Source organism: Cynocephalus volans, chromosome 4, assembly GCF_027409185.1.
Source record: "Cynocephalus volans isolate mCynVol1 chromosome 4, mCynVol1.pri, whole genome shotgun sequence".
Taxonomy (NCBI): domain Eukaryota; kingdom Metazoa; phylum Chordata; class Mammalia; order Dermoptera; family Cynocephalidae; genus Cynocephalus; species Cynocephalus volans.
The window spans coordinates 156368638-156381925 of NC_084463.1; positions in this window are offsets into that span (position 1 = coordinate 156368638).

The following is a 13288-nucleotide window of genomic DNA, read 5'->3' on the forward strand; positions in this document are numbered from 1 at the left end:
AGGTTCTGCACAGGAGCCCATTGTAGGAATCCTTTGCTTCTGCTGCAAGGGAGGGTGCCCCGGGGTCTCCACCATGTGTCGGGGGTGGGAGCGCATTACAAGTTCCAGACTATCGGTTTCCAGGCCACCCCTGACCACCATCATGACTCTGAACCGGGCTGGAGCCTCTGGGCGATGGCAGCAGATGCCCAAGGAGACCGTGCATGGGGCTGGGTGGGGGCCAGGGCCATGTGGGGACACAGGCTGTGAGAGTGAGGTAGAGCCTCAGGGCTGGGGGCTTCTCAGTGTGTCTTGAAAATCCCATCTTAACACCCCATTTCCAATTTGGAGTCACCCACTGAGCCCTGTGCCACTGAAGTCGCTATGTCCCCGAGCCAGGCACAAAGCCAAGCATGGCCCTGCCCATTTTACAGAAGAGCAAACTGATGCTCAGAGAACTTGAGCAATGCTAGGCCCCCAGTCGCTGACAGAACTGGGACCAGAGTCACTCTCTGGCCACTGGCCCACCCCCACCAGCTGCCTCTGTCCAAATAGGGTTTGGGGGAAGGATTTTATCTGCACTTCAGTATATATTTTGCTAGGGTGTTCAGCTCTTCTGGGAGAGGTGCTTGGGGGCAGGGACAGAGGCAGGAAGCACCCCTAGACTAGGAGGAGGCCCACTTCCCACTCTGCTCAGCTACCTTGCTTTCCCTCCTTCCTTTGGCCAAACTAAAGCAAACATGCTCACCAGTGAATTCAGCTCCCTGGAGAAAAGTGTTGCCCCACCCCCCAGCCCCAGATGGGATTTTAGAAATATCGCGACAGTATCTGAGCTAGAAGAAACCCCAGAGAGCTGCCAGCCATCTCCTCCTATTCATCAGAGGAGGAAACTGAGGTGCAGAGGTGGAGGGGGGGTGATGTGTCCAAGGTCAAGAGCAGGGTGAGAAGCCAGGTCTGTGGGGCCCCACCTAGGGCCTCTTCCCGCATGGCCCAGCAGGGCAGGGTTGGGTCCTGGGTGATCCAGGAGCACACTCAGCTCCCACCTCCATGGTCAGGCTGTAGGGGAGAGCGATGGTCCCACACGGTCCCACATGGTCTGACCTGAGCACAGGTGACCTGAGTGCAGGTGAGGCAGGGACCTAGCTTTGTGCAGCCTCTCTGCATGCTCCAGCCAGCAGCTCCCCCAGCCCTCAGCCTCTGCCATCTTTTTCGCCCAGCTTTGTTTTTGTAAACCTTTTATTTCCACATAATTTCAAACTTACTGAGAAACTGCAAGAATGATACAAAGACTTTCCATAGGCCCTTTCCTCAGACTCCCCAACTGCGAACAGTTTGCTTTAGCATTTTCTCTCCAAGTCTGTTTTTCTGTCTAATACTTTTTTCCTACCCCACTTGAGAAAAGGCTGTAGACATAATGTCCCTTTCTCCTAAATACTTCAATGTGTTTTTTCTTTAAAAAAAAAAATGACATTCTGTTACATAACCACAGTTCACTTATCAAAATCAGGAAATTGACATCAATATGCTACTACTAGATAATCTACAGGTCCTATTCAGATTTTGCCAATTGTTCCAATAATAGACTTTAAGACACAAAAATCCCGTTTCAAATGTGCTGCATTTAATTCTCACGTTTCTTTATTCTCCTTTAATCCAAAACAATTTTGCAGATTTTCTTTCTCTTTCATGACATTGATCTTTTTAAAGCATACAGGCCCGTTATCCTGGTTTGTCTGATGATTCTTCATGATTAGATTTAAGTCATGCCTCTTTCAGAGGGGAAATCACAGAAGTGTCGTGCGTCCTTCTCAGTGCATTGTATTAGGAGGTACATGAGATCAGCTTGTCCCGTCACTAGTGGTCTAAGATTGATCACTTGGCTAAGGTGCTGTCTGCTAGGTGTCCTCACTGTGAAGATATGCTTTTCTTCTTTGGAATTAACATGTATCTTGTGGGTAGATTCTTTGACAATATGTAAATATTTCTGTCCTGTTCAAACCTTTGCCCACTGGTTGGAACATTATTCTGAGGGCATTTGTGCAGAGACCTGAGTAATGAGACAAGCTGTGAATGCTGAGCTCAGGGAGGACATTCCCAGCAGAGGAAACAGCAGGTGCCAAGGCCCTGAAGTGGGAATGAGGTTGACATGCTATAGGAGATTTCAGAGGGATGGGAGAGTCGGGGAGATGAAGAGGTTGGCAGGGGTTGGGGGCACAGATCATGGGGTTTGGAATTAATACTAAGGAAGTGGGAAATCATCAGAGAATTTGAAGCATAGAAGGATGTGATCCGATTTGCCCTTTATGCATATATAATTATTTAACAATTTTTTTTTGACACCAACACCTTTTTTAAACCTAAGTAAGTTTATTTAAACCTAGAAATCTTTTGTCACTACCATATATCTCAAACCAATATTACTTCAGTAAATAGAATATATCCGTCTAAACAAATAAAACACTGAAAACAAATGAGTCACTAAATGGCCTCCCATCCAAGCCGGGGTCAGCTCTCCCTTTGTTAAAAAGCGTTAGGTGTTAAAGGCTGAGTAGTACCACTCTGAGACTTTCTCCTTAATATAGTTAGAAGGAATGAAGAATTGGAAAAGGAATGAGTTGCTTACTATGTAATTTAATACTATCTAATCTTAAATTGTCTTCTGTCCCAAGCCTGGTTTGGAAAATATTTCCCTAACTGTTAGAAGGATCAGGTGAGTGGAGACAGTAGGGACAGAAGGGGCTGTGTTGTGAGGGAGGGAGGTTGGAGGTGGTCATAACTGGAGAATGCCTCTCAGCTCCTGCAGGCCAGACCCAAATTGGCCCAACGGATTCATTTGCCCATGAAGAAATGGAGGTTCTGGAAAGACGCAGGGACTTACCCAAGATCATAATAATGGCAGGTCTCAATTCTGCGAAATTTCGTGGTTCTTCTACCCAATTGTAGCTAAAAATTCAGACACGATGTAAACATTAGTCATCCTTATTATAAAAACGGTATAAAAACCACATTAAAAGGAATGCAAAGAGAGAAAAGAAATCTCACCCAGCACCTTCATACAACATAGCCTTTCGTTCTTGAAGGAGGGAGTTTTTAAGTCTCTTGCGCATTGAGGGCATTTAGTCCAATCAGCATGAAGGTGGGTGGGCTGATGGGCGTCAGGCTGGTTAGGATTAACATTTGTCAGTGGCTGTAAGAACAGGGACTCTGGGTGAGACCGGCACTAATTCCAGGCTCCTCCACTCCTGCTGTGACCTTGGGCAAGTCCCTGGACCTCTTGGAGGTAAAATGCCTCCGACCTCTATGTCAGCTCATCAGCTCTTGTGTTCTAGATGGCCTCTATAGCCCTCCCTGAAGATCACTATGGATAATTTTTAGTCACCTGCATCTGTGGGGCTGTCTCAGTTGTAGCCACGTCAACGTAGATTGGAAAACCAGTCCTGAGAAGCACTTGTGGGTTTACAGACCCTCTGGCATCTGGGAGGAAAAAGAGGACATCCCTCCATCTTGCTGGCTCCTCTCCCCACCCCCAGAATTCCCTGGAAGTTCCTCTGGGCTCCCTCTGGCCCCTGCCCCTGGAGGGAACTTTCGTTGAGGTATGTGTAGATGTGTGTGACTTAATTTGCTAGGGCCAAAGTACCACAGACTATATGGCACAAACAACAGGAAATTATTATCTTCGAAGTGTGAGATCAAGGTATCAGCAGGTTGGTTCCTTCTGAGGGCTGCAAGGGAGCATCTATTCCGTGCCTCTCCCCTGGCTTCTGGAGGATTTCTGACCATCTTCGCCGTTCCTCACTTTGTAGAAACGTCACTCCGATCTCTGCCTTCATCTGAACGTGGCGTTCTCTCTATGTGTGTGTGTGCCTGGGCCCAAATTTCCCCTTTTTATGAGGACACCAGTCATATTGGCTTAGGACCCACCCTGATGACCTCATTTTAACTTAATTTCCTCTGTAAAAATCTGATCTTCAAACAGGGCACATGCTGAGGTACTGGAGTTAGGATTTCAACCTGTCTATTTGGGGTTGGGGGGGCACAATTCAACCCATAGCAGTGTGTGTGTGTGTGTGTGTGTGTGTGTGTGTGTGTGTGTGTGTGTGTGTGTGTGTGTGTGTGTGTGTGTGTGTGTGTGTGTGTGTGTGGTGACTACTGAGTCATTTGTTACTGTGGGTTCAGATAAAAAAGTCAGAAAGCCCTACACTTCTCTGGAGTGGCCTCTCTGGGTCATTACTACAGAAATGTCTTCTAAAGTGGTTGTACCAACCTTGTCCCCCCAGCAATCAGCAGAGTACTTCCTGACCCCCTTCTCACCAGGCCTCATTCTTGCCACACTTCTTTGCCCATCTAGAGGGGGGGTCTCTCTGCCATCTTCCTTTGCATTTCTCTGATCACTACAAGGCGGGGAACTTTTCGTGTTCATGGGTCCTGCCTGCTTCCTCTTCTGTGAGGTACCTATTTCTTCTGCTTTTTGCCTATTTTCCATCGTTTGCCTTTTCCTTATTCATTTATAGAAGAGATCCTTTTCTGAGGAGGGTTTCTATGGGGGCACGGGAGAGAGAGGATGCAGAAGGGGAGGTTAGGGCGGCTTTTCTGGCCTCACATTTTAATTGAGAACTGATCATTATGGCCACTCCTTCAGGGGAGAGACGAGAAACCATTCTCAATCTCTTTCTGGAACCTGTGGGGCCAGGGGCAATTCAGAATTTAGAGTGTTTTTGGATTTTAAAAAATACGATATGCTACATATATCGTCTATTATGTAATGTCTCAGCAGGGGCCTGGTCAGCCACTGTAACCAAATGCATTCACATTTCTGCAGCAAAGTATGTGATCTTTTATACCATGCAGAATAAAGACTGTGAATAGCCTCACATCAGTTCAGGTCTTGCCACCAACAGAGTTATGACAACACTTTCAGTTTGGGGGTGTCAGGAGCTTCAGAATTGCAGTAAGGGACTGTGTAAGTGCTCTCAGAATGGCTAGTGAGAGCCAGGCTCTGTGGTGCCCATTCCATCTTCTGCTCTCCCAGCAGCCCTGAGAGGTTACTATTAATGTCACTGTCTATGTTGACAAGGGTCATTGAGGCTCAGAAGGTTAAGAAATCCAGACACTGATATTAAGAGGAGAAGATGGGATTCGAACCCACATCAGTCTGATTTCAAAGCCCACTTGCTTCCAATTCTGCTGTGCTCTGCCCAGCCCCATGGAGGCTGACTTCTAGGCTTCTTTTATCTCTAGGCCTCCAGAGTCTGGGAACAATGTCACCAGCCAGAGAAGTAGACTGGGGGAACAGGCTGGAGGTGAGTAGGTGGGAGGCCAGCTGGCTGGGCCAGACCCTCACCCCAAAGCAGTGGGTGCTGGTTGCCAGAGACAGAGATGCCCACCTCCAACCTTTTCAAAAGTTCCCAAGCGTCCTTCATACTTTAGCACTGACCAAACATTCATCAAGGTCTCTGCTTGCCCCAATTTGAGGGCCTAAACACATTGCACCATAGGAGAGTCATTGACCAAAGACATTAGCCATCTTTAGAGTTCAGTGGTCGAGAAAGCAACAGTGCCTTCCCAGGATTAAAGTCGTGGCTTGGGGCCGGCCCCATGGCTCACTCGGGAGAGTGCGGTGCTGATAACACCAAGGCCACGGGTTCGGATCCTATATAGGGATGGCCGGTGCGCTCACTGGCTGAGCGCGGTGCGGGCGACACCAAGCCAAGGGTTGCGATCCCCTTACCAGTCACAAAAAGGACAAAAAAAAAAAAAAAAAGTCGTGGCTTGAGTACCTTTGCCAAGAAGGATGGGCAATCCCCGTGACACCAGGCCACCAGAGGGTAGAAGTGTGCGTGTGTGTGGTGGGGCTGGTGTTCACACTCAGTGGCAGGTCACTGCCCTACATCATCGCTCCTCTTAGCCAGCTTACCCTCTGGAAAGGTGCAAGTTAGATCTCTCAGGTCATTTGGCAAAGGCCTGGGTATCCACTTCTCTCCATCACTTTCTTATCCTTGAGAGCTCCTGCTCATCCTCTAAGGCCCCTCCCAATTGTCCCCTGCTCTTTATTCCCTCCCACCTCTATTTTTTCCCTGAGCACTTTGTTCTGAGCTCTGGGATAGCACTTATACCTGATCATAATCAACTGCAAGCACATCTGTGTCTTCCTCCAGGGCATGGAGCCTGGCACGGAGCCCGGCTGAGGGTAAGGAGTGAAGGAAGAAATGAATGGATGGCACCCCTGACTAAGGGTTTGAGTAGGTAGGAACCTGACAGAACGTTGAGCCACCTTAGAAGCACCCTAGATGTGACATATGGCCTGACGGCTGAGTGTGGCTTCGGACGTAGAGAGGCCTAAAGTCGAATTCTGGCTCCACCTGTTAGTAACTGTGACCTTGGGCAAGTCATGTCATGCTGCAGAGCCTCAGTTTTCTCATCTGGAAAACTGAGACTTCACAGGCCCCATATGGAGATTAATAAGAGAGCATGTACTGTGTATACAAAGTAGGGGGCACACAGTGGGCATTCAGATGTCACCTGATGTTCCCTCCTAGGGAACCCACATTTACTTCCTGAACCTGACTCCAGGGGTCCAGTTGGACCCTGAGCCATGTTGACCCATGCAGCCATTGGCCACTGCCAGGCCCCAGCTACTAATGACACGAGGTGGTCACGGGGCATCAGTCTGAGTATCCCCAGTGTCTCCCCCAGCTTCTCTTTCAACCTGGATTCAAATCTGGATTTCTTTAAAGAGAGGAGGTGGGTGGTGGGTGGGGAGGGGACTGTGGGAATGTGGAGCTGAGGGGCACAGGACATGTGCCTGGTGAGCCGGGCTGCTGAGCCGGGGCTGGTCCCTGGTGCCCCCAAGGAGACATTCTGGTCCCAGCCAGCTGAAACTCCTGCCTGCTTGGGAAAGGCTGCTTCCTTCCAGGAGGGATGCTGATGACTTCCAATGGCTTCTGCATGCCCGACCTCAGGGAGTTTTCTCTGAGAGGGCTTTAGGCCACCTCAGAAAGGTCTCAACAACACCCCCAGACTAGGGAGGATTTTCATCCCTTGCCCACGCTTCATTCATCCAGAAACTGCTATGCCAGCAGCTCTGGGAGACTTGGAACCAGGCCCCCCTGAAAGCCGGTGGGTGGGGGCAGGCCCTGGGAAGTCACACAGGCTCAGCAGTTTCAGCCTCCACCTTTCCTCCAGGCAGCGGAAGCCCAGCCCAGCCTTTGCATGGAGGCCTGCACTGGGGATTCTATTCTTGAACTTCATGTCTTGCACACCAGGTCCTGTCCTGCCTCCAGGCATTTGCCCACTGTGCCCTCTGCCCAGAATGCTCTGCTATCTCCTCTCACTTGCCAAGGACACCTGGTACAATGAATAAGTGAATTGGGGGAACAAATGTGGATTTGAATTCTGGCTCTGTCAACTCTAAGCTGTGTGACCTTGGGCTAGTAACATCATTTCTCCAGCCTCTTTGTCTGTAAAACGGCTTTTATCATAGCACCTCCTCACGGGGTTGTCATGAGGTCATGTACCAAGAACTTCTTCACATGCACTTAGCACAGAGTAAGTTCTTAGTAAACGTGGATCTGCTTCCCTTGCCCCAGTGAAATGCTCCTTGACCTTCAAGCCCTGGTCTGAAGATCACCTTCCCTGCGATAACTTCCTGGACTCACTACTCCCACCACTATGCTGTAGAGCCCAGAGAGGCAGAGCAGGTCTCTCCCTCTCCGGGTTCCTGGAGCACGTCATCATTCATGCCTCTGTCTGCACCTACCTCGGAGAGATAGGATTGGAGTCAGCTCTTGACACCTGGGCCTCCTCCTGGACACTGGGCTGAAGGCAAGTCTGGGGTTCCTCACTGCCACCCTCCTGGAGCAGTGCCCGGCATGGGCCTGACCCCAGGCATAGCTCAGGAAATGCTGCTGGAGGCGAGGTGAGTTGTAGAGCCTTCCATTGATAATAAGAGTCTTTGAGATTTGTTGAGCATTTACTGTGCACCCTGAGGTGGAAATCGAGGGAGTCCAGGAGACTCTCTGTCTGGGTTCAAATCCCTGCTTTGTGTTTGATGAGCTCTATTGTTCCAGAAAGTTGCTTGATTTCTTGGATCTTAAATTTTCCCATCTGTGAAGTGGCAATAATAATAGTACCTACGTGCGAGCATTGTCAGGGAAATTTATAAAAACCCATAGCTTTCTTGCCCATGGAAGAGCACAGGAAACATCAGCAGGGTGCACTGATATGGCTCAAACAATTGATAAAGGGTTTCACATATGCTTTTGTGGACTGAAATCAAGGCTGTCGAGGCAGAAATAATTTTATAAAACTTTATGGGAAGCCAAGCTTGAGGTTCAACGCAGGAAACACAAGCCAACAGAGCTGGAAAGTGCTCCAAAGTCTGCTACCGGCAAAGGCATTTTATAAGGGAGTTTCACAAGAGAAGGGAAAGCTCCAAGTACAACCGTCCTTTTCTCACAGACACAAGAATCACAGTCACTGGTTACCGATTACAATCTGGGAGCCAGAAACGTTTACCTGCAACCTGCAGCAGAAGCTTCATGCTTCAGCTATTCTTGACAATATCTCAATGGCTTATTCAGAACTAGTAGATTACACATTAATCAATAAATCAGCAGTTCTAACCACACACATTGTTTATCTTAAGAAAAAGATGTCGAGGGAGGGAAGAAGGAAGGAATGAAGGAAAGAAAGAAGGAATGAAGGAAAGAAAGAAAGAAAAGACCACAATACGTCGAACTTTCAGAAAGAGAGAACAAGCCTAAGGATACCAGAGACGGTGGGAAGGGGAGAGGGGGCTTGGGAAGTGATAGGTTGGGCGAAGGGCATAAAGAAACATCACAATTTATAAGAATGAATATGCTAATAATAAATTTTTTAAAAAAACACGATGTCAACATTAAATTCATGAAACTTATCCCAAGACAGCAAGTTTTGGAAAACCTACTTCACATGGATTATTTCCTTCATCACTTTTATTTTTTTTTATTGTTGTTTTTATTTATACTACAGAATTTAGAAAATACAGAATAACAAAGAAAAGGAAAAAAACTTATCAATAATGCTACCTTCAAAGAAAACTCTTGTTACCACCCTGTTGTAGAATCTTGCAGACATTTTGTTAAAGAGAAATATTGCAAACACACTGAAATGCACTGAGAGTGTTTTAACAACCCCCAGGCATCCCTGCCCAGGGGATGAAATGTTTACATTTTCACCCAGGTTTAAGAAATGTTTACATTTTCAGCATATTTGCTCAGATCTATATGAATAAGAAAGAAAAGAAAACGATACCTATACTGTTAAAGTACTTCCTTATTCTCTCCTCCAGAACACTTGCACTCCAGAGTGTGGTGTGTGTACCCTTCCTTCCACATTTTTATACTTTTATTACACAAAAATGTATCCATATACAATGGATGGTATGGGGACATGCTATATCTTATATAAATGGTATCCTACTGGACATACTCATTTTCTCATTGTTTTCAAGATGGATCCAAGTGGATAAAGATCTAGTTCATTTGTTTAACTGAATAATCCAGTCTATGATACAACACAGTATATTTATTTCTGCTGTTGGGCTGTTATATTACTTCTGGTTTTCTTTTATTACAAACAGTGCTTCAGTGGACATCTCTGTACACATCTGCATGTAAACATGCCAGAGAATATTTTTCTAGAATTTATACATAAAAGAATCATTTGGGGATCTAGGTATGAGCATCTTGAACTTTATGAGCTATCATACGCCATTTTCCTATGCACTATATTTATACGGATATGATCATCCTGTATATTTATTTTGTAATCTGCTTTCTCCACCTGCTATATATATGTTTGCGGGCACACATCTATTACACACATGCATTTGTATTCATTGACTCAGCAAGATCTTCTTGGGCACTTACAGTGGGCCAGGTACTGGGTTTTTCTTGTAACCTTACATCAATCCTGTGAGGCTTTTATCCCTATGAGGTGAAGGAAGCAAGTTGGGCATATGAAGAGACTTACCCAAGGTGACCCCGTAGTTAGCAAGAAGCTGGGTTTCAAACCCAGGCACGTCTGATTCCAATCCAATGCTCTTTCTGCTACCTAAGACCTGGTAGATGGTTTCACCCCAACCAGATGCAAGGGCCCCATCCAAGACCAAGTGAATGGAAATTTTAGAGGAGAAAACTGAATATCTTCCTCCTCCTCTCAATGGTCTGAATTTTTATGGCAGATCAGGAAGACGGAGTCTGTGAAAGGTCAGTGTCTCTGGCCTATTGGGCTCCCTTGAAGCCAAATCCTTACGGTTATTCCTTGGGATTTTTATTGAGTTGCTCATGACCCTCCATGCTTTGTGGTGTCTTGTCTTACCATCTGGTAGCTGCAAAGAAGGAATAGTCTGGCATGGAGCCTGAGCAAGCCTTGGGGCCAGGACCACAGGAGTCCTTTCTTTTGGAAGAACTCCTGTTACCATGGCAACCACAGCCCATGTCTCTCCAGGAACACTGGATGCCATGTTTGCAGAGCCAGGGAAGGGAGCGGCCAACTTGTGAGTCTGAGGCAGTTCCGATAAGGTTCATGAGAAAGACGGAGAGAGAGGAGGAAAGAACGCAGCCTTTGGGGACCTGGAATCGTCCTTTGCGGAGAAGAAGGCAGATGGGGCCCTCAAAGTCATCTTTATTCCTAGGATGGAATATAGAATTGATGGCCAGCTGCGCCATTGTGTCCACTCAGGACTGAATGAGAGAAAGGGGGTCAAAGCCTCAGGATGGGGGATGATAACAGCAGCTGCCATATGCCACGTCCCAAGCATTTTACATATATCATTCATGCACCCCTTCAAGCAATCCTGTGTGACCTGTGTATCATGCACAGTGCCTGGTAAAAGCTGAAACCTGGCTGGGCTTAGTGAGTTTCCCAAAGTCACACAGCTAGTGATCAGCAGAGAGGGACTCAGATCACTGTTCTATCTGTCCCCAAAGTCCCTGTTCAAAATCATGAAAAACAGATTTCCGGAGAGTGCAGGCTGTTACAAAGACAAATTGGTACCGAGAAGGCTGTGACTCTGCTCCTCTCCGGGTCATCCCATTTACTCTTATCTCCCTAATACCAGCCCCAGTTCCCAGCACGTGGAGCAAGTTCAGCAAATGTTAATGGAATTGAACGCAGGCTGGCAATAGACTCATTTCTCAGCTTTCAGGAGGAGAACGTGGCTCACACACTCTCACTTTCTTGGGCAAGAGAGAAAGAGGGGAGTTCCAGAAATTGGACATACTCCAAAGCCTATTGTGTTGCACTGATCTTATCTGTGAGCTTCCTGACAGAGGAGGTTATGAATCGTCTTGTCCTTACTTCTCCTTGGATTTGGTGGAGGGGAGTTAAATCACAGGTGTGTGTGGAAGATGCCATGCAGGGGAACCTCCTCTGTTGTGTGACATGGTGACAAAAGAAAGTTAAAAAGCTTGAATTTCTTCGTCCTGCATGGCTAAAGTCCTTTAGGGCCAAGACTCTGAGCCTTTGCCATCCACTTGCCTCTGTCAATCAAGTGAGTTGAGTTTTCCTTGTGTCCCCAAGCCCTTCTTGGGTATAATGGAAGAGTGTGAAAACAAACAAACAAAAATCCTATAAAATAAAGTAAAATAATACCAAAACACCACACTGCTGACTTTCCCTTGGGCTCTAAGAGAACAGAAGAGAAGTTGCCCCAACCTTTCTGGGCTCCAGCAGATACAACCTGGTCTGTTCGCTGCCATTAGTCACCTCTGCAAGCAAGGGTGACACTGTCTGCCTGAGCCCCCAGCACAGCCTCAGTTCCCTGAAACAAAGTAAACTCAGCCCAACTGGTGTCACAACCTCTCCAAGTCCCTTCAAAGGTAGAACACATCTACCCCTTTCCAATCAAATTCATTTACCCGTGTGAGCCAAGTAACATGAAGAAAGAAGGAAAAAACCTGTATAAATTGGAAAGAATTACAGGCTTTTTCCTTCTTTCAGGCTTTATTGATTGCTCATCATTAACAATGTCAAGGGAATTTTTTAAAGAACATTCACAACAGTCCTGGCACCCTCCCACTCTGGGCTCCTCCCCCAAATTCGATGGTTCTACCAGTCTTTGGCCCTCCCTTTCCGGCTGGCCTGTCTCTCTTCTGGCCTCAGAATTGGAACAAGGGGGTTTTAGACAGTGTTGGGGCCAGCTGGTGGGGAAGGGGTGGGGATAGCTTGGGGCTAGATCACCAGAGCTCATTTTGTCCATGCTGTGAGGGCTATGGGACAAACACCACCGGGGACCTGTGCCCTGAGAAGGAAGGTCTTCTCATCGTGTGTCACCATTGGGGGAAGGGGTGGGTTGTCATTTCTAAGTTCAGGGCTGGTTGAGCTTTGCAGAGTTGGAAGGATTTGGAAAACCACCCAGGCTGTCTCTCACCTGTGGAATGGTCATTGAAGCAATTAGGATGTTGGATTCCAGCCCGGTGGAGTGGAGTGGTTAAGAATGTGGGCTCTAGAATCAGACAGCTGGGTTCAGATCCCAGCTCTGCCATTTTCTATCTCAGGCAAATTACTAAACCTCTCTGCACCTCAGTTTCTCCACCTTGTGGGCTTGCTGTGAGATTTAAATTGGTTAATTCAATCTGAAGTATTGAAAAAAGGGGGGGGGGCTCATGTGTAAAAAGCACTGGGTAAGTGTCAGGTAGCATCACAGAGCTGTTCCAGGAGGTTTGTGATGGATGCTTGACGTGTCTTGTGGCCTCCCCTTTCCCCATCAGAGCAATGGGAAGTGTCACAATGTCCTTCTCTTACTTCCCTACATTTTGGACCCAGGATGCCCAAGATAGGTAACTGCTCCCATCAGTGTGGGTTGGAAGTAGAATACTAGGTACCCATCTGGCTGCCTCTCAAATATCCACCTGCAAACTAGGAACATCAGTCCATCTGCCCACCCATTGAAACTTGGGGACAGGGACAGATGAGTATTTCTGGACAGCTCCCTGAACCAGCACTGCTCCCTTTGAATACATGGAGCCTGCGCCAGGGCTTCAGGAGGCAAGCCAGCCAGGGTTCTCATAACCTTTGTGATCCTTATTCAGGACACAGAAGACCAGTCTGCATAAACAAGATGTGTGGTGGTCTCCAGGTCAGCAGGGCCCACACCTCTCTCAAGGCTCCAGGGTACTAGTCCCAGGGGCCTGGTACCAGTCATGCAGAGTACTACCCCATCCCCACCCAGCAGTGCCCCAGAACAGCATCAGGGCTAACTGGGAGATCACTGCACTGGAAGTCTGACTCCCCATGGGCCTTGGGGTGCACTTCCGCCAGGCCTCAA